Genomic DNA, 21,596 nt, shown 5'->3' with positions numbered 1-21,596 from the left:
TGTTGTCCCTCCCAGACCTGGCTGACTGTTGTCCCTACAAGATCTGGCTGACTGTTGTCCCCCCAAGATCTGGCTGACTGTTGTCCCTCCAAGACCTGGCTGACTGTTGTCCCTCTAAGACCTGGCTGACTGTTGTCCCTCCAAGACCTGGCTGACTGTTGTCCCGCCAAGACCTGGCTAACCTACCAACAGACAGCAGAGGATGCTCCATCTCCTACTGTAGGCTGAAGTGGAAAATGTGTGTGTGTGTGTGTGTGTGAAATCCACTCAACTGGGTTCAATATTGCAACTCATCAGTGTCTTCTGCCTTATCAGCTAATTTTCCTCATAATGGTCACTCTGCCCTGGCGTGTTTTTAGTGAAACACACACGCAGACTGGCTTTTATTAGTCTGTATGCTGGCCCAAGTCCCAGCCCCAAAGCCGTGCTACGTCAGCAGAGTGCATCTGAGTCAATCTGTTCACAAATAGAAAACGAAAGCCTCAGATTCTGGGGATTTCATGACACTGGTGATTTATTCTGTCTCAAGCCTCTCTCATCCGGGTCTTGTGATCTTTTTACCGGAGGGAGGGGGCTTCCTTTCAATTAAGACAATACCTACCCTTTGAGAGAGAGTGTGAATCTATTTTCCAAGTACAGAGAAGAGGAGGAGTGATGTGGTCCTCTGTAGCTCAATTGGTAGAGCATGGCGCTTGTAACGCCAGGGTAGTGGGTTCGATCCCCGGGACCACCCATACGTAAAAATGTATGTGCACTTGACTGTAAGTCGCTTTGGATAAAAACGTCTGCTAAATGGCATATTGTTAGGAGGAGGAGAGAGGGATGAGATAGAGGAGTGACAGCTGATTCATGTCCTCCACAGCAGAAGTGTGGGGGTTGATGTTAAAGGAAAACTCCACCCAAAAACTATTTTTTGGTATTTGTTTCATTAGTCCATTGTTGATACAGTCCCAAAAATGATTAGCGTGTCAGCAGTCAAGTTTTCAAGATATGTGTCTTTCAAAATACAAAATGCATAATACAGGGATGATTTCTGTATTTTCAAAGTTTCTCTTGAAAACTTGATTTCTGACAGGTAAAACAATTTGGGACTATATCAACAATGGACTAATGAAACAAATACCACAAGAGAGTTTTTAGGTGGAATCAAACACCAGGCTTGCCACAAATGGCACCCTATTCCCTATATACAGTATATACAGTATACAGCACTATTTTTGACCAGAGCTCTATGGGCCCTGGTTAAACTAGTGCACTATATAGGGAGTAGGGTGGTATTCGGGACTCACCCCGGATGTATCAGAACAGACTGGATAGTTGGTATGGAGAGTGATGGTACTTACTTACTGTTTGACTGAGTGCCCATAAGCCTTGAGTTGACAGTGGTCCCATGGTTACAATATTGCAGCAGGGTATAAACTTCAATATTTACTACAATACACTGTTGCTTTTCAACTGAGGTCATGGTAACATTTTACCAGGGAGCAAAACACACAAATTAAAAATAATAGAGTCTGTCACCAGCTTGTAGTCCTACCAATGTGCATCCGTTAAGGAGAAAAAAGCAGATAGGTATGTAAATGGGATTTCAGCCACTTGAGTGACAATGGAATTATCAAAAACCAAGGCATTTCAACCATCTAGCTTTCATCTGGATAGTAGCTTGCACGTCACTTTTCATTTGATAATAATGACCCAAGGCCTCGTCCAAGATCCTGTCTCGTCAGAAATCTTTAAACAGGGTTATCCTGCTGACACTGTGAATAGCAGAACATTACCATGAGAAAACAACTGGAACATTGAGCTAGACCAGTCTGACATATATTGGCATCTCATTGCTCTAGGAGGGACGTGAGTAATTATTTCCCCTTTAGTACCCCACCCAGGCTGAGTGGCTGTACAATCTGTCCCTAGACAATTACTGAGTCCCAAATGGCACCCAGTTCCCTATATAGTGCACTACACTTGACAAGACCCCATAGGGCTTTGGATAAAGAGGAATTTAACCCTGGCTCTGCCACGGCATATACTACAGCATCATAGTCCGGCATTCATAGCGAAAGCTGATACAGCCCGTTAGGGAGAGGGGGCGTGCCCACACACTTGAATAAGTGTGTTGTTTACTTTGAACGACCAACACACAGTAATCTCACAACTTCTCTAGGCAAGATCATTTTGAAAACGTTTGTTTTTCACTAATGTTTGTCATCATGCCCGTGTAGTGTTCTGTGCTAATTACAAACAAGCGCTAAAAAATGTGTTACCTTTCACCGTTCTACCTACCAGATATTCACCTGATTCTGCCAGTGGCTTGTGGCTATTAAGAATGATGCGGTGACCAAAGATGATTACAGGGATTTTCAGGCTGAATTGATGGGGAATCCATTTCGACGACAGCTGAGAAGTGATGCGATACCATAGATTTTTTTCCTTCACAACAAAAAAAAATGGAAGATTCTCAATTAGAGGTAACCTAACGTTAGCTAACTTGCTAGCCTATCTGGACTAGCTGGGTAAATCAATATCGCTTATGCCATGGTAGTCACTGCTAGACTGGTAGCTACCTTCAGCAGAGTAAACATGTTTGTTCATTCTATCTTGACATTAGCTAACGTAAGCTAGCTAATGTTACTCTTATTTGGTATCTCAATTTGGTAGACATCTATTCCACCCTTGTCTGGAAAACACTCCATTACTAAAAATAGAATTGTCAATATAGCTAACTCCCTCTCTGTGTGTTGGTAGCAATGATGAATGTATATAAATTGTCTATGATTGGTTAATTGGTTCTCAGCCAGTCTCAGCTGGCTAGCTATCTTGCTGCCAATTTAGTTATGCTAGTTAGCTAACAGCACGCTGACAATATTGAAATGTCCGTGTTAGGTATGCTTAGCTAGCCAAAATGTGCTTCAAACCCCTAGCTCTGCACAAGGTGAAGGTAAGTTGGCCAAAACATTTACAACCTGACGGCTAAGAAACACTACATGGACAAAAGTATGTTAGTCGAACATATCATTCCAAAATCATGGGCATTAATATGGACTTGGTCCCCCCTTGCTGCTATAACAGCCTCCCCTCTTCTGGGAAGGCTTTCCACCAAATGTTGGAACATTGCTGCGGGGACTTGCTTCCATTCAGCCACAAGAGCATTAGCGAAGTCGGGCACTGATGTTGGGCGATTAGGCCTGGCTCGCAGTCGGCGATCTATTCATCCCAAAGGTGTTCGATGGGGTTGAGTTTAGGGCTCTGTGCAGGCCAGTCAAGCTCTTCCACACCGATCTCGACAAACCATTTCTGAATGGACCTCGCTTTGTGCACAGGGCCATTGTCATGATGAAACAGAAAGGGCCTTCCCCAAACTGTTGCCACAAACTATTGGAAGCACAGAATCGTCTAGAATGTCATTGTATGCTGTAGCGTTAAGATTTCCCTTCACTGGAACTAACGGGCCTAGCGCAAACCATGAAAAACAGCCAGAGACCATTATTCTTCCTCCACCAAACTTTACAGTTGGCACTATGCATTCGGGCAGGTAGCGTTCTCCTGGCATCCGCCAAACCCAGATTCATCACTCCAGAGAAAGCATTTCGACTGCTCCAGATCCAATGGAGGCGAGCTTTACACCACTCCAGCCGACGCTTGGCATTGCGCATGGTGAGCTTAGGCTTGTGTGCGGCTGCTCGGCCATGGAAAACCCATTTTATGAAGCTCCTGACAAACAGTTCTTGTGCTGACGTTGCTTCCAGAAGCAGTTTGGAACTCGGTTGTGAGTGTTGCAACCGAGGACAGACGATTTTTACGCGCTTCAGCACTCGGCAGTCCCGTTCTGTGAGCTTGTGTGGCCTACCACTTCGCGGCTGAGCCGTTGTTGCTCCTAGACGTTACTTTTTCACAATAACAGCACTTACAGTTGACTGGGGCAGCTCTAGTAGGGCAGAAATTTGACGTACTGACTTGTTGGAAAGGTGGCATCCTATGACGGTGCCACTTTGAAAGTCACTGAGCTCTTCAGTACGGGCCATTCTACTGCCAATGTTTGTCTGTGGAGATTGCATGGCTGTGTGCTCGATTTTATGCACCTGTCAGCAACGGGTGTGACTGAAATAGCCGAATCCACTAATTTGAAGGGGTGTCCACCTACTTTTGGCCATGCAGTGTAGCTCAATTTACAGTAAGCATGGTATAAACATGAATTGGGTAGTGTTTGTGTTCTGGGGTTACAGGTGGTTAGAGGTAGCCTGAGGATCACAGAGAACCTTCCAGACCATGTCATCAATTTAGTCTACTCTTCTTCTCTTTTTACCTTTTCTCTAAACTCAGGTTATCTGGAGTCATTCCACAGTGCCTTGCTGAAAAATACCCCAAAGCAGGGGGCATGTTGGGTACACAAGCTTGAGGGAGAGGACACACCTTGCTGTTATGGAGCACAACAAGATTGTGGGCCTGAAACCAGCCAGGAACACTGAAAGGTATGAAATCAAAGACTACAACAGTAATGACACAACCACCTCATTATTCTCTCTGTAGATTCTCTAAACACAATACAAAGACATGTCTAGAAAATTCTGCTTCAAAGGACTACTATTAAAAATAATGATCTGTCAAAGTCAATGGGCTGGGGGAGGTTTACAGACAGCACTTTGAGATCAGGAAGGGGGTTTTGGTTGTGCTTAGACAATAAATGTATTGTTGTGTATGAGACCGATTCAGGTGCCATTTCTCCTCAATCTCCCATACACAACAATTCATACTGTGTAAGAACTGCCTTCATAAGACTTTTAACACCTTCTGCAGCCCCCCAGCCCATTCACTTTGTTGACTGATCTTTCCTCTCAAAAGCATCTCCCAATGTCCCCTCATTGTCCCTTAACAATATGCTAGCCAGTCCCATTCGGTTGACACCTTTACCAACGAAGGCGTGTTGCCCTACGTCCCTTCCACTAAAAGTGTAAAATGGTAACACCACAACCGTGTCTTTCCAGGAGACGTGCAGTACCAGCAAATCTTCTGCAAGGGGACCAAACAGTTGGTGGTTAAGATGCCCTACTTTCGGCAGAGTCTTATCCAGCTGGCCGTTCACCGCAGACAGGACAAGCCCATCGCCATGAGCACAAAGAGTCTCAGCTTTTCCAGCCCACCATGCCGAACACCATTGCCAGTGTACCGATGCCGGATAAAGGACTATGGCTGCGTTTACACAGGCAGCCCAATTCTGATATTTCTTTCACTAATTGGTCTTTTGACCAATCAGATTAGTTCTGAAAAAGATCTGATGTGATTAAGACCAATTAGTGGAAAAAATATCAGGATTGGGCTTCCTGTGTAAACACAGCCAGTGTGGCTCAGCATAAGACCATGTATTTAGAACAGGGCTCTCCAACCCTGTTCCTGGAGAGGTACCCTCCTGTAGGTTTTCGCTCCAACTCCAGACCCTCCTGTAGGTTTTCGCTCCAACTCCAGACCCTCCTGTAGGTTTTCGCTCCAGCTCCAGACCCTCCTGTAGGTTTTCGCTCCAACTCCAGACCCTCCTGTAGGTTTTCGCTCCAACTCCAGACCCTCCTGTAGCTTTTCGCTCCAACTCCAGTTGTAACTAACTTGGTTCAGTTTATCAACCAGCTAATTATTAGAATCAGGTGTGCTAGATTAGGGTTGGAGTGAAAACCTACAGGACGGTAGCTCTCCAGGAAAAGGGTTGGAGAGCCCTGATTTAGAACCACCATAAAATAAATATGGATATTTTCTATCAAGCTTTGAAATTTGTCTGCCCTTATGGATTCACATAAGATATTTATAGAAGCTGTACGGGGCACTGTATGCTAAACATTCATATATCCAAATATTGTTTGTTTATTTGTCAAATTCTAAAATACAGGGGAGTGTACACTATTGAATGCTAACTCAAGAGAACAGGTTATTCAACAAACGTGTTATATGGTAAAAGTAACATACACAGAAAATTGTATGAACACTGTAGTACATTTACATTTTAGTAATTTAGCAGACGCTCTTATCCAGATCAATTTACAGTTAGTGAGTGCATACATTTTATTTTTTCTTCATACTGGCCCCCTGTGGGAAACGAACCCACAACCCTGGCATGGCAAGCGCCATGCTCTACCAATTGAGCTACAGGGGACTATACAGTTCAGTGTGTCTCAGGTGTAGAGACACACAAGTGCAGAGATCTGTAGCTACAGATTGTTACAACAGATAATCTGATTTACCCATTTTTGCCGACATCTTGTCTATTTCAAGTCTTCTCTCATTGATCAAGAAAGGTGGGTGTCCACCCCAAAGTTCTGCATGTCATGATGACAGCGGCATGTCTCGATCAATGAGAGCAGACTTGAAATAGACAAGATGGCAGTGCACATATTGTTGGATTACTTTATGGAGCAAGAAAAGTATTTATTTGAATAAAGGAGCATTTTCTAAATTCAAACTGACGCCCTGCAACTGGACACTGACATTTTATGAGACTCCTGTTTCCCCGAATCAAAGAGGAAGAAGGTATCACTAAGGTTGGTTGAAAATTCTCTGGGCTACACCAAACATTACCTATCCTGAAACTCCCAGTAATGGTTACCAAAACTCTTTGGTTGAATCACATTATCTGGTGTAACAATCTGTAGCTAAGAGAACTGGTGATCAGCCGATGAGGGGAGAGGTGGTCATGATGAAATTACCATTCAAAAGAAACATACAGTAAGTTCAGGGAATACTTGTAAAGCTGTGGGAGGAGTGTTGTCATGATCAACTGCCATTCAGCCCCTTATGAGTAATCTGCTTTAAATCCAGCATAACGTCTAATCCCTCAAGAGGGATACAGTTCTGCTACAATGACACACACACGCAAAGGAATTATGTTTCTGTATCTAGAATACACTCCAGGAAGAAGCCCAGGCACCACAAGGTAATTTCTGTACAAATTACATTTACAATATCTAGCCTAATATAAATAACCCTCAACCTTTACACAGTGACCAGACCGTGCTAATGAGCCTAGGTAGGCAGACTGTATATACCTACAGCCATGTCTATCAGGCATGCTTAGGCAAATATTTTTTATTGTAAGACCAGCTGACATTTTTTAGATTTACAACAGTAAATTGTTGTATTATTGTTTCTCCTTACTGTTTGCCAAAACTGATCCTAGATCAAGATTCCTGCTCTGTTCTGCTTTATAAATACGGGCCAGGTTGTGCCAGGCCTTTTTCTTGAAGACTTAACCTGACATTAGATTACTCAGAACATGAGGAGAGAGAGCTTCAGTCATTCATGTTTAATCTTCTGCCAAACCCACCGTTTCATAACAAGGACTGAGTGATCATCACAGCAGTAGTCTGTAATGAGGGCTCTTCCTCCTCCTTGGTCTATTTAACCGTCCTGTTCTGAACTAAAACCAGTTTCACTAATCACATTCTCTCTGGTGTTACTTTATGATGTTCCTCATTATTACCAGTACTCATCAAGGGTCTGAAGACTTCCAACTTTGTGTGTGTGTGTGTGCACGCACATACTTCCTTGCAGATATACTTGCGTGTGTATGTGTGTGTGTGTGTGTGTGTGTGTGTGTGTATGCTTGTGAGTGAGTGAGTGAGTGAATGTGTGTGTGTGTGTGTGTGTGTGTGTGCATGTGTTTACATGCATGTATCTGTGAAATTGGAACAGGCACGCACACAGATGCAAAACACAGAGGATTCTGACTTAATCCACATTTGAAGAGAAACCAGAAACCAGGGCAGCCGGTGCTTTCTGCAAACATGCTCCAGATGAACACCACATGGATGTTCCCTAAACAAAATGTATGTTATTTAGCTGCAACACTGATTTGGCAGAGCAAGCTGAAGCCAGAGGACCTAACTACAAACAACAGGAGACACACTGCTCCTCAGAGAGAGAATCAGTGAACAGGAGGAGGAGAGAGAGAGAGAGAGAGTGGGATGGATGGGGAGACAGAGAGCAGAGGAGAGAGGGATGGGGGAGAGAGGGGGAATGGAGGGGGAGAGAGGGAGAGGAAATAAATAAAAATATGTAGAAAGAGAGAGAGGGGATGGGAAGAGAGACAGAGAGCGGAGCAGAGAGAAAGGGAGAGCGAGTGAAAGGGATGGAAGGAGGGAGGGTAGCAGAGAATGTATCTATTTTCTCTGCTTTTCCATTCCCATCATTAAAACCTGTACTCTAATCCTGCAGCTACTTTAATCTCCTAATTCTGCATCCCCCTCCCCTCACACATGTGCTTGCCTTCTCTCTCTCTCCCCCCTCTCTCTTTCTGTCTCTGTCTCTAGCTTTCTCACTCTCTCTCGCTGTCTCGCTGTCTCTCTCTCTCTAGCTCTATTTCTCTCTCATGCCTATTTAATCAGACAGTTACATCATTGTCACTTCAGAATCCCTACTTTACCAGCCTTACTCCCATGGCAACCACACACACATAGGGTCAATGTCACTTGCCTTAAAATGATTTATACAGTATGTGCAGTCACATGACAGAATGATAACTCCACAAAGGTTTTGACACCCTTTTCCTTGATCTCTCATAACATGCACTCTAACAGCAATGCAGTACCATATGCGAAGATATACCATACTTGACCAGCAGTATGTGGACACTTGCTTGTCGAACATCTCATTCCAAAATCATTGGCATTAATATGGAGTTGGTCCCCCCCCCCCACCCTTTGCTGCTATAACAGCCACCACTCTTCTGGGAAGGCTTTCCGCTAGATGTTGGAACATTGCTGTGGGGACTTGCTTCCATTCAGCCGCAAGAGCATTAGTGAGGTTGGGCACTGATGTTGGGCGATTACGCCTGGCTCGCAGTCGGCGTTCCAATTCATTCATTCATTAAGCGATCTATGCATCCCAAAGGTGTTCGATGGGGTTGAGGTCCGGCCTCTGTGCAACCCAGTCAAGTTCTTCCACACCGATCTCGACAAACCATTTCTGTATGGACCTCGCTTTGTGCACAGGGGCATTATGATGAAACAGGAAAGGTCCTTCCCCAAACTGTTGCCACAATGTCGGAAGCACAGAATTGTCTAGAATGTCACTGTATGCTGTAGCGTTGAGATTTCCCTTCACCGGATCTGAGGGGCCTATCCCGAACCATGAAAAACAGCCCCAGACCATTATTCTTCCTCTATCAAACTTTACAGTTGGCACTATGCATTCGGGCAGGTAGCGTTTTCCTGGCATCCGCCAAACCCAGATTCGTCCATCGGACTGCCATATGCTGAAGCGTGATTCATTTAATCAGAGAATGTGTTTCCACTGCTCCAGAGTCCAATGGCGGCGAGCTTTACACCACTCCAGCCGACGCTTGGCATTGCACATGACGATCTTAAGCTTGTGTGCCGCTGCTCGGCCATGGAAACCCATTTCATGAAGCTCCTGACCAACAGTTATTGTGCTGACGTTGATTCCAGAGGCAGTTTGGAACTCGGTAGTTAGTGTTGCAACCGAGGACAGACGATTCTTACGCGCTATGCGCTTCAACACTCGGCGGTCCCGTTCTGTGAGTTTGTGCGGCCTACCACTTCACAGCTGAGCCGTTGTTGCTCCTAGACGTTTCCACTTCACAGTAACAGCACTTACAGTTGACCGGGGCAGCTCTAGCAGGGCAGAAATGTGACGAACTGACTTGTTGGAAAGGAGGCATCCTATGACGGTGCCACGTTGAAAATCACTGAGCAACTTCAGCAAGGTCATTCTACTGCCAATGTTTGTCTATGGAGATTGCATGGCGGTGTGCTCGATTTTATACACCAGTCAGCAATGGGTGTGGCTGAAATAGCAGAATCCACTCATTCGAAGGGGTTCCCACATACTTGTGTATATACAGTGCATTCAGAAAGTATTCAGACCTCTTCTACATTTTGCTTCGTTACAGCCTTATTCTAAAATTAATTAAATTAACATTTTCCCTCATCAGGGAAAAAACACACAATACCCCATAATTACATTTTTTATTATTTTTATTTTTTAGGAATGTTGGCCAATTTATTTAAAATAAAATACAGAAATACCTTATTTACATAAGTATTCAGACCCTTTGCTATGAGACTCAAAATTGAGCTCAGGTGCATCCTGTTTCCATTGATCATCCTTGAGATGTTTCTATAACTTGATTGGAGTCCACCTGTGGTAAATTCAATTGATTGGACATGATTTAGAAAGGCACACACCTGTCTATATAAGGTTCCAGAGTTGACAGGCTATATATACTGGAATATAAGAGGATATAAGGCTATATATACACTGGAATATAAGAGGATATAAGGCTATATATACTGGAATATAAGAGGATATAAGGCTATAGATACTGGAATATAAGAGGATATAAGGCTATATATACTGGAATATAAGAGGATATAAGGCTATAGATACTGGAATATAAGAGAATATAAGGCTATATATACTGGAATATAAGAGGATATAAGGCTATAGATACTGGAATATAAGAGGATATGAGGCTATAGATACTGGAATATAAGAGGATATAAGGCTATATATACTGGAATATAAGAGGATATAAGGCTATAGATACTGGAATATAAGAGGATATAAGGCTATATATACTGGAATGTAAGAGGATATAAAGCTATAGATACTGGAACATAAGAGGATATGAGGCTATATATACTAGAATATAAGATGATATAAGGCTATAGATACTGGAATATAAGAGGATATAAGGCTATAGATACTGGAATATAAGAGGATATAAAGCTATAGATACTGGAATATAAGAGGATAAAATGGTTGGGCTCTGCTATGTAGTGTAATATACTACTTACTGCATATCTTCTTTAAGGCCATCACAGTAATGGCAGAAAAGCAGGCAAACAGAGATTAGTTTTACTGAGGAACACATGGAAACATTAGGACTTCAGTGCAGAACGAGGGAGATAAAAAGGGACAAATCAGTGTTATTCTGATAGACAGACACAGCCTTGAGACAATACGGTTGAAGTCGGAAGTTTACATACACCTTAGCCAAATACATTTAAACTCAGTTTTTCACAATTCCTGACATTTAATCCTAGTACAAATTCCCTGTTTTATGTAAATTAGGATCACCACTTTATTTTAAGAATGTGAAATGTCAGAATAATAGTAGAGAGATTTCTTTCAGCTTTTATTTCTTTCATCACATTCCCAGTGGGTCAGAAGTTTACATACACTCAATTAGTATTTGGTACCATTGCCTTTATATTGTTTAACTTGGGTCAAACGTTTCGGGTAGCCTTCCACAAGCTTCCCACAATAAATTGGCCCATTCCTCCTGACAGAGCTGGTGTAACTGAGTCAGGTTTGTAGGCCTCCTTGCTTGCACACACTTTTTCAGTTCTGCCCACCAATGTTCTATAGGATTGAGGTCAGGGCTTTGTGATGGCCACTCCAATACCTTGACTTTGTTGTCCTTAAGCCATTTTGCCACAACTTTGGAAGAATGCTTAGGGTCATTGTCCATTTGGAAGACCCACTTGCGACCAAGCTTTAACTTCCTGACTGATGTCTTGAGATGTTGCTTCAATATATCCACATATATGATGCCATCTATTTTGTGAAGTGCACCAGTCCCTCCTGCAGAAAAGCACCCCCACAGCATGTTGCTGCCACCCCGTGCTTCACAGTTGGGATGGTGTTCTTCGGCTTGCAAGATCCCCCTTTTTCCTCCAAACATAACAATGGTCATTATGGGCAAACAGTTCTATTTTTGTTTCATCAGACCAGAGGACATTTCTCGAAAAAGTACGATATTTGTCCCCATGTGCAGTTGCAAACCGTAGTCTGGCTTTTTTATAGTGGTTTTGGAGCAGTGGCTTCTTCCTTGCTGAGCGGCCTTTCAGGTTATGTCGATATAGGACTCATTCTACTGTGGATATAGATACTTGTGTACCTGTTTCCTCCAGCATCTTCACAAGGTCCTTTGCTGTTGTTCTGGGATTGATTTGCACTTTTCACACCAAAGTATGTTTAGCTCTAGGAGACAGAACGTGTCTCCTTCCTGAGCGGTATGACGGCTGCGTGGTCCTATGGTGTTTATACTTGTGTACTATTGTTAGTACAGATTAACTTGGTACCCTCCCAAGGATGAACCAGACTTGTGGAGTTCTACCATTTTCATTCTGAGGTCTTTGCTGATTTCTTTTGATTTTCACATGATGTCAAGCAAAGAGGCACTGAGTTTGAAGGTAGGCCTTGAAATACATCCACAGGTACACCTCCAATTGACTCAAATTATGTCAATTAGCCTATCAGAAGCTTCTAAAGCCATGACATCATTTTATGGAATTTTCCAAGCTGTTTAAAGGCACAGTCAACTTAGTGTATGTAAACTTCTGACCCACTGGAATTGTGATACAGTGAATTATAAGTGAAATAATCTGTCTGTAAACAATTGTTGGAAAAATTATTTGTGTCATGCACAAAGCAGATGTCCTAACCGACTTGCCAAAACTATAGTTTGTTAACAAGAAATGTGTGGAGTAGTTGAAAAATGAGTTTTAATGACTCCAACCTAAGTGTGTGTAAACTTCCGACTTCAACTGTATTGCAGTCACTACAGTACATTGCTATTACATTTACATTTACGTCATTTAGCAGTGTCACGAACGTCGTATGAAGGAGTGGACCAAAGCGCAGCGTTAGTTGCAAACATACTTGCTTTATTTAATTAAAGCATACACACGAAATAACAAAACAATAAACGACTCGTGAAGTCCTCAGTGACAATGACCGAACACGGAACAAAAACCCACAAACACAAAGTGAAACACAGCCAGTTAAATATGGCTCCCAATCAGAGACAACCAGCACACAGCTGACACTCGTTGCCTCTGATTGGGAGTCACTCGGTCAAACATAGAAAATGACGAACTAGAAACACCCAACATAGAAAACAGAACACATAGAATGAACACACCCTGGCTCAACATATAGAGTCCCAGAGCCAGGGTGTGACAGTACCCCCCCCTAAAGGCGCGGACTGCGACCGCGCCTAAATACGAGCAAAACAGGGGAGGGTTGGGTGGGCATTCCTCCTCGGCGGCGGCTCCGGCTCCGGGCTTGCCCACCACCCTCCAACAAACCCCCCATAGCGCCCCTGGTCCGGTCTGGCCCCGCTGGCTGGAGCTGGACTGGACGTAGCAGGAGCGGTAGGCTTCAGCTCCTTAGTGGAGCCGTTGAGCGGTACCTGAATTGGCACCGATGACCCAGGCACGGGTTGTGCCGGACTGACGACGCGCACCTCTGGCTTGGTGCGTGGAGCAGCAACTGGCCGGACCGGGCTGACGATGCGCACCCCTGGCTTGGTGCGTGGAGCCGGAACGGGCCTCACCGGACTGACGACTCGCACCTCTGGCTTGGTGCGTGGAGCCGGAACGGGCATCACCGGACTGACGACTCGTACCCCTGGCTTGGTGCGTGGAGCCGGAACGGGCTGGACCAGGCTGACGACTCGCACCCCTGGCTTGGTGCGAGTAGCAGGAACGTTCTGGACCAGGCTGACGACTCGCACCCCTGGCTTGGTGCGAGTGGCAGGAACAGGCTGGACCAGGCTGACGACTCGCACCCCTGGCTTGGTGCGAGTGGCAGGAACAGGCCGGGCCGGGCTGGCGACTCGCACCCCTGGCTTGGTGCAAGTGGCAGGAACAGGCCGGGCCGGGCTGGCGACGCGCACCGTAGGTTTGGTGCGAGTGGCAGGAACAGGCCGGGCTGGCGACGCGCACCGTAGGTTTGGTGCGAGTGGCAGGAACAGGCCGGGCCGGGCTGGCGACGCACACCGTAGGTTTGGTGCGAGTGGCAGGAACAGGCCGGGCCGGGCTGGCGACGCACACCGTAGGTTTGGTGCGTGGAGCAGGGACAGGCCGGGCTGGGCTGGCGACGCACCCCGTAGGTTTGGTGCGTGGAGCAGGGACAGGCCGGGCTGGGCTGGCGACGCACCCCGTAGGCTTGGTGCGTGGAGCAGGAACAGGCCGGGCGACGCACACCGTAGGCTTGGTGCGTGGAGCAGGAACAGGCCGGGCTGGGCTGGCGACGCACCCCGTAGGCTTGGTGCGTGGAGCAGGAACAGGCCGGGCTGGGCTGGCGACGCACACCGTAGGCTTGGTGCGTGGAGCAGGAACAGGCCGGACCGTACTGGGAACACACACCACTGGCCTTAAACGGGGATCAGGAACGGGCCGGACCGGACTGGCAATACACCTCAGTACCTCTCGCCGTGCCTCTACAACTTCCTTCCCTCCTCTCGCCAATGGCTCCCGTAACCCGGTGGCCTTCTCTCCTCGTCTCCCATTTCGCCCTGTGGCAGCCTCCTGCTGCCCAGTCGCCCATGCCGTGTGCCCCCACCTAAAAAATTATTGGGGGTGCCTCTCGTCCGTCCGACGATGGCACTGCTGACGCCGCTGCTCCTCTCTCGCCAGGGCCTTAATCCTACCCCAAGGTCCCTTGCCCCCGAGCATGTCCTCCCAGGACCACGATTTGCCCACCTGGGCCATCGCCAGCCTCTCCATCTCCTTTCCTGGCGCTTCCTCCCATGTCCAGTCTGCCTGCTCCTGGACACGCTGCTTGGTCCTTTTATGGTGGGTTTTTCTGTCACGAACGTCGTATGAAGGAGTGGACCAAAGCGCAGCGTTAGTTGCGAACATACTTGCTTTATTTAATTAAAGCATACACACGAAATAACAAAACAATAAACGACTCGTGAAGTCCTCAGTGACAATGACCGAACACGGAACAAAAACCCACAAACACAAAGTGAAACACAGCCAGTTAAATATGGCTCCCAATCAGAGACAACCAGCACACAGCTGACACTCGTTGCCTCTGATTGGGAGTCACTCGGTCAAACATAGAAAATGACGAACTAGAAACACCCAACATAGAAAACAGAACACATAGAATGAACACACCCTGGCTCAACATATAGATTCCCAGAGCCAGGGTGTGACAAGCAGACGCTCTTATCCAGAGCAACTTACAAATTGGTGCATTCACCTTATAGCCAGTGGGATAACCACTTTACAATATGTTTATTTATTTATTTTTTGGGGGGGGGGGGGGGGGGGGGGGGTAAGGGGGGTAGAAGGATTACTTTATCCTATCCCAGGTATTCCTTAAAGAGGTGGGGTTTCAAGTTTCTCCGGAAGGTGGTGAGTGACTCCGCTGTCCTGGCGTCGTGAGGGAGCTTGTTCCACCATTGGGGTGCCAGAGCAGCGAACAGTTTTGACTGGGCTGAGCGGGAACTGTGCTTCCGCAGAGGTAGGGGGGCCAGCAGGCCAGAGGTGGATTAACGCAATGCCCTCGTTTGGGTGTAGGGACTGATCAGAGCCTGAAGGTACGGAGGTGCCGTTCCCCTCACAGCTCCGTAGGCAAGCACCATGGTCTTGTAGCAGATGCGGGCTTCAACTGGAAGCCAGTGGAGTGTGCGGAGGAGCGGGGTGACGTGAGAGAACTTGGGAAGGTTGAACACCAGACGGGCTGCGGCATTCTGGATGAGTTGTAGGGGTTTAATGGCACAGGCAGGGAGCCCGGCCAACAGCGAGTTGCAGTAATCCAGACGGGAGATGACAAGTGCCTGGATTAGGACTATGTGGAGAATGATACAGAAAAAAGTATTGTAATGTGGGAAATGTTACAGAGGAAAGTACGAGGGGTTGGAACGCAAATTATTTTCCAATCGTTTAGTTCTAAACAGAATCACAATTAGTTTTGTTGTGTTCCACTGTTCAAACCAGCAAAATAAAGTTCTGAACCAGTTTGAACCAAAACAAAGTAATGGTTGATATTGTTGCTTTATGTTTCTTTTTAAGCTGTAGAATCAACGTTTTTTTTATATTTAGCTCATGAAATTACTTCACCAATCAGTGCGGATAGAGCAGTTTGTTATGGAGCGAGCATGCTAGTTGTTTAAATGTGTGATGGACAGACAAGTGTAGGGCGCGAGATGCGACTGAAATTTTGCGGGTGGGGAGGGAGGCTGTTTGAAGCGCTGGGCATCTTGTTATGACATGCATTATCTGAATTAGGCCTGCAGAATTATACACTACCTACGGAGGAGCGGCTTCAATGGAGGAAGTTTGAATGTCTTTGAACTTAAGAAAGTTGGCTGGACCAGAGCTAGCTAACAAGTTTTTGTGTGCAAAGCGGGACCAGAAAAAAATAAAAATCGTACCTTTTTGTAGTTAATAAATCCAATGTGAAACGTGATAACTATAGTATCCTTAACTAGCATTGAAAAAATTAATCCATTCTTCTCTAATTAAAAATCTCTCTCCCTATCTTCTGAATCACACTTGTAACATCAGTAGCCTACTGTAGCCTATGCTTCGGAGGGGAGAGTGGCAGGTAGTCTAGACACGCAGACACACTGGCAAAGATGTTCAGCTGGCAGGCAGACACTGGAATAAGTTTCTGAGTGACAGAGTGAGGGCTTTGCATAGACACTTTTTTTTTTAAAATTGAGGGACTGAAAACAATTCACGGAACGTGAAAGAAAGTTAATAACCGGTTCCCATGAAGTTCTGTTCCGGAACAGTATAGATAACTTCCGTTCACAGTTCTGGTTCTGTTCCTCTAAAATGTTTGTTATTTTCCGGTTTTGTGTTCTGTTCCCTGAACCGGTTCCAACCCCTGGAAAGTACTGTGGTGTGGGAAATGTTACAGAGGAAAGTAATGTAGTGTAGAAATGTTACAGAGAAAAGTACTGTTTATCTCACTTCTTTGTCAGTGAGAGAGATGTCTATTTGGTGTTGTGCAGAGGGAATGATAGAGACACCGCAGTACCATTGCTATACAGATGTAGGATCTGAATTTGAGCCAGTTTGTTACAGCAGGAAAATAATACTGCAGCAACAGGAAATGTGAATTATGTGGATTATAATTAATGGACATTTTATGTAGGGGTTGATACATTTTTCATTAGGGCAAATGAAGTCTGACATTTTAAAGTGGAAATTACAAACTTTAGAAGCCTTTTTAAACCTTGAATATACAACAAGTTTGCATTTCCTGCTGTGCAGTAAAATTCTTAGCAACAAAAGAGTGATCAAATGAAGATCCTACATCTGTACAGTCAATGTAAAATGACAGTAAACTGTATTAGGTACATATTGGCTCTTCCTAAAAGAGTTTAAGACAGAGCGGGACAGAAGTTGTTTGTGCAATAGTAATATAACTCTATCTGAATAACTCCACTACTCCTGTCACCTTTCCCACAGTCTTAAACAACACATTTTGAACAGCAAAGTGTCTCTGAAATGTATTTTCCCTTCCCAGACCTCCCTTTGAAACATGTCTCTATGTCTGATTGTACTCTCTGCCATTTGCTGTATGCCAACAACTAGTTCCCTGCTAACACATGTAGCTCTCTGAGCCATCTGCTGTCTGAGGACAGGACTGGGAGAGGAGAGGAGAGGAGAGGAGAGGAGAGGAGAGGAGAGGAGAGGAGAGGAGAGGAGAGGAGAGGAGAGGAGAGGAGAGGAGAGGAGAGGAGAGGAGAGGGTTTTAGTAGTTTAATGTAACCAGCTGTATTTACTGTATTATGTACAGCGTCCCAAATGGCATTCCCTATACAGTGCACTACTGTTGACCAGTGCATTCAGAAAGTATTCAGACCCCTTGACTTTTTCCACATTTTGTTACGTTACAGCCTTATTCTAAAATGGATTAAATTAAAACAATTCCTCATCAATCTACATACAATACCCCATAATTGTCACGCCCTGGCTCTGGGGACTCTAGTATGTTGAGCCAGGGTGTGAGTTTTCATGTGTGTTGGTTCTAGTGTTTGTATATCTATGTTGGCCAGGGTGGCTCCCAATCAGAGACGGCTGTAGCTCGTTGTCTCTGATTGGGAGTCATACTTAGGTAGCCGTTAGGCATTCATTCATTGTGGTTTCTTGTTCGTGTTGGTTTGTGTTTAACCATTGACTGTCACGTCATCGTTTTGTTGTTTTGATCGGGTGATCATTATATAAATAAATATGTTTGCATTCAACGCTGCGCCTTGGTCCTCCTCTGTTCCCGACGAGCGTGACAGAAGAAACCACCAAGATTGGACCAAGCAGCGTGTCCAGGAGCCATCGCCAGGGAGATCTCTAGCAGATCTCCTTCGCCTCCTCGACTGGGTCAAGCCGGGTGAGGAAGAGAAGGGCTTGACATGGAAGCAGAAGGGCGAAAGGCTGGCGAGGGACATGGAGACCTGGTCCACGGGTAGGAGAGACGCCCAGAAATTTTTTAGGGGGGGGCTAACGCCGTGGACGACGGTCCAGCAGGAGACCGTGGCAGAGCGGCCCAGCGGGTTGGCAGAGGAGGACGCCAGGTTACGGGGGCCACTGGTCGAAGAGGGGATGGAAGGTGTAGAGGCACGGCGAGAGGTACTGGGGTGTGTTACCAGTCCGGTCCGGCCCATTCCAGATCCCTGCGTAGGACCAGTGGTGTGTGTCCCCAGTACGGTCCGGCCTGTTCCTGCTCCCCGCACCAGGCCAATGGTGCGCGTCGTCAGCCCGGCTCGGCCCGTTCCTGCTCCCCGCACCAAGTCAGTGGTGCGCTTCGTCAGCCCGGCTCGGCCCGTTCCTGCTCCCCGCACCAATCAGTGGTGCACTTCGTCAGCCCGGCTCGGCCCGTTCCTGCTCCCCGCACCAAGTCAGTGGTGCGCTTCGTCAGCCCGGCTCGGCCCGTTCCTGCTCCCCGCACGAAGTCAGTGGTGCGCTTCGTCAGCCCGGCTCGGCCCGTTCCTGCTCCCCGCACCAAGTCAGTGGTGCGTTTCGTCAGCCCGGTTCGGCCCGCTCCTGCTCCCCGCACCAAGTCAGGGGTGCGTTTCGTCAGCCCGGCTCGGGCCGTTCCTGCTCCCCACACCAAGCCAGTGGTGTGCGTCGTCAGTCCGGCACAGCCCGTGCCTGTTCCACTGGTGCCTGGTTCAGCACGGGTCAGCTGCTTCACGCCGGAGCTAGAGCAATCCGCTCCACCAGTGTGCAGTCCAGCTCCTGTCAGCAGGGCCAGACCGGACCAGGGGTACTTTGGGGGGTTAGAGAGCGAGTGGGGATCATGCCCGGTCCCTCCCCTGTGGTATTTGGTTGGCGCGGTCGGAGTCCGCGCCTTTAGGGGGTGGTACTGTCACGCCCTGGCTCTGGGGACTCTAGTATGTTGAGCCAGGGTGTGAGTTTTCATGTGTGTTGGTTCTAGTGTTTGTATATCTATGTTGGCCAGGGTGGCTCCCAATCAGAGACGGCTGTAGCTCGTTGTCTCTGATTGGGAGTCATACTTAGGTAGCCGTTAGGCATTCATTCATTGTGGTTTCTTGTTCGTGTTGGTTTGTGTTTAACCATTGACTGTCACGTCATCGTTTTGTTGTTTTGATCGGGTGATCATTATATAAATAAATATGTTCGCATTCAACGCTGCGCCTTGGTCCTCCTCTGTTCCCGACGAGCGTGACAATAATGTCAAAGTGAAAACAGGTTTTTAGACATTTTTGCTAATTTATTAAAAATAAAAAACAGAAATACCTTATTTATATAAGTATTCAGAAACTTTGCTATGATACTCGAAATTGAGCTCAGGTGCATTCAATTGATTGGACATGATTTGGAAAGGCACACACCTGTCTATATCAGGTTCCACAGTTGACAGTGCATGTCAGAGCAAAAACCAAGCCATGAGGTCGAAGGAATTGTAAGTAGAGCTCCGAGACAGGATTGTGTCGAGGCACAGATCTGGGGAAGGATACCAAAACATTTCTGCAGCATTGAAGGTCCCCAAGAACACAGTGGCATCCATCATTCTTAAATGGAAGAAGTTTGGAACCACCCAGAGGTGACCAAGAACCCAATGGGAGGTGACCAAGAACCTGATGGTCACTCTGACAGAGCTCTAGAGTTCCTCTGTGGAAATGGGAGAACCTTCCAGGAGGGCAACCATCTCTGCAGCACTCCACCAATCAGGCCTTTATGGAAGAGTGGCCAGACGGAAGCCACTCCTCAGTAAAAGGCACATGACAGCCCGCTTGGAGTTTGCCAAAAGGCACCTAAAGACTCTCAGACCACGAGAAACAAGATTCTCTGGTCTGATGAAACCAAGATTCAACTCTTTGGCCTGAATGCCAAGTGTCACGTCTGGAACCAGGCACCATCCCTACGGTGAAGCATGGTGGTGGCAGCATCATGCTGTGGGGGTGTTTTTCAGCGGCAGGGACTGGGAGACTAGTCAGGAACGAGGCAAAGATGAACGGAGCAAAGTACAGAGAGATCCTTGATGAAAACCTGCTCCAGAGAGCTCAGGACCTCAGACTGGGGTGAAGGTTCACCATCCAACAGGACAACGAGCCTAAGCACACAGCCAAGACAACACAGTAGTGGCTTCGGGACAAGTCTCTGAATGTCCTTGAGTGGCCCAGCCAGAGCCCAGACTTGAACCCGATCTAACATCTCTGGAGACCTGTGAAAATAGTTGTGCAGCAACGCTCCCCATCCAACCTGACAGAGCTTGAGAGGATCTGCAGAGAAGAATGGGAGAAACTCCCCAAATACAGGTGTGCCAAGCTTGTAGCGTCATACTCAAGAAGACTCGAGGCTGTAATTGCTGCCAAAGGTGCTTCAACAAAGTAATGAGTAAAGCGTCTGAATACCTATGTAAAGTGACATTTCTGTTCTTTATTTTTAATAAATTAGCACACATTTCTAAAAACCTGTTTTTGCTTTGTCATTATGGGGTATTATGTGTAGATTGATGAGGGAAATAAACTATTTAATAAATTCTAGAATAAGGCTGTAACCTAACAAAATGTGGAAAAAGTCAAGGGGTCTGAATACTTTCCGAAGGCACTGTATACCACAGGAAGTTGGTGGCAACTTAGTTGGGGAGGACGGGCTCGTGGTAATGGCTGGAGCGGCATGAGTAGAATAGTATCAAATACATCAAACATGTAGTTTGATGCCATTCCATTCGATTCGTTCCAGCCATTGTTATGAGCCGTCCTCCCCTCAGCAGCCTCCACTGATATATACAGTTCATAATTTTTCCCCTAATGTTATTAGCCTACCTCCTCTTTCTCTCTCTATTGTTGCTTCATTCCTTCCTCCCTTTCAACAGTTAAATGAAATACGTTTAGTTGTCCTTTTCTGCATTGTTCTAATGACAACCATGAATAATATAGGACTAGAATTAGATGCAGAAGGCTTTCCCAAGTCTTAACGAAGTTTGAATGGTTATGGGTCTGAAAAAATAAATGCTATAGCCTGCCACCATCACGCGTTCGATCTTCTTTCAAACTACCCGTGAGTTCAATTGGTTGCTGTACAGTGCCTTGCAAAAGTATTCATCCCCCTTGGCGTTTTTCCTATTTTGTTGCATTACAACCTATAATTTAAATTGATTTTTATTTGGATTTCATGTAATGGACATACACAAAATAGTCCAAATTGGTGAAGTGAAATGAAAAAAAAAATACGGAAAAGTGGTGCGTGCATATGTATTCACCCCCTTTGCTATGAAGCCGGAATCACTGGACCATCGCAACTAGCTAGCTGCAACCGAATGGCTGTTGTTGGCTAATATCCACTTCCCGACTTACCAGTTAGCCTTGAGCTAGCCTC

The sequence above is a fragment of the Coregonus lavaretus genome (genome assembly GCF_964263955.1).
Source record: "Coregonus lavaretus genome assembly, chromosome: 29".
NCBI classification, from domain to species: Eukaryota; Metazoa; Chordata; class Actinopteri; order Salmoniformes; family Salmonidae; genus Coregonus; species Coregonus lavaretus.
This window is presented reverse-complemented; position numbering follows the sequence as displayed.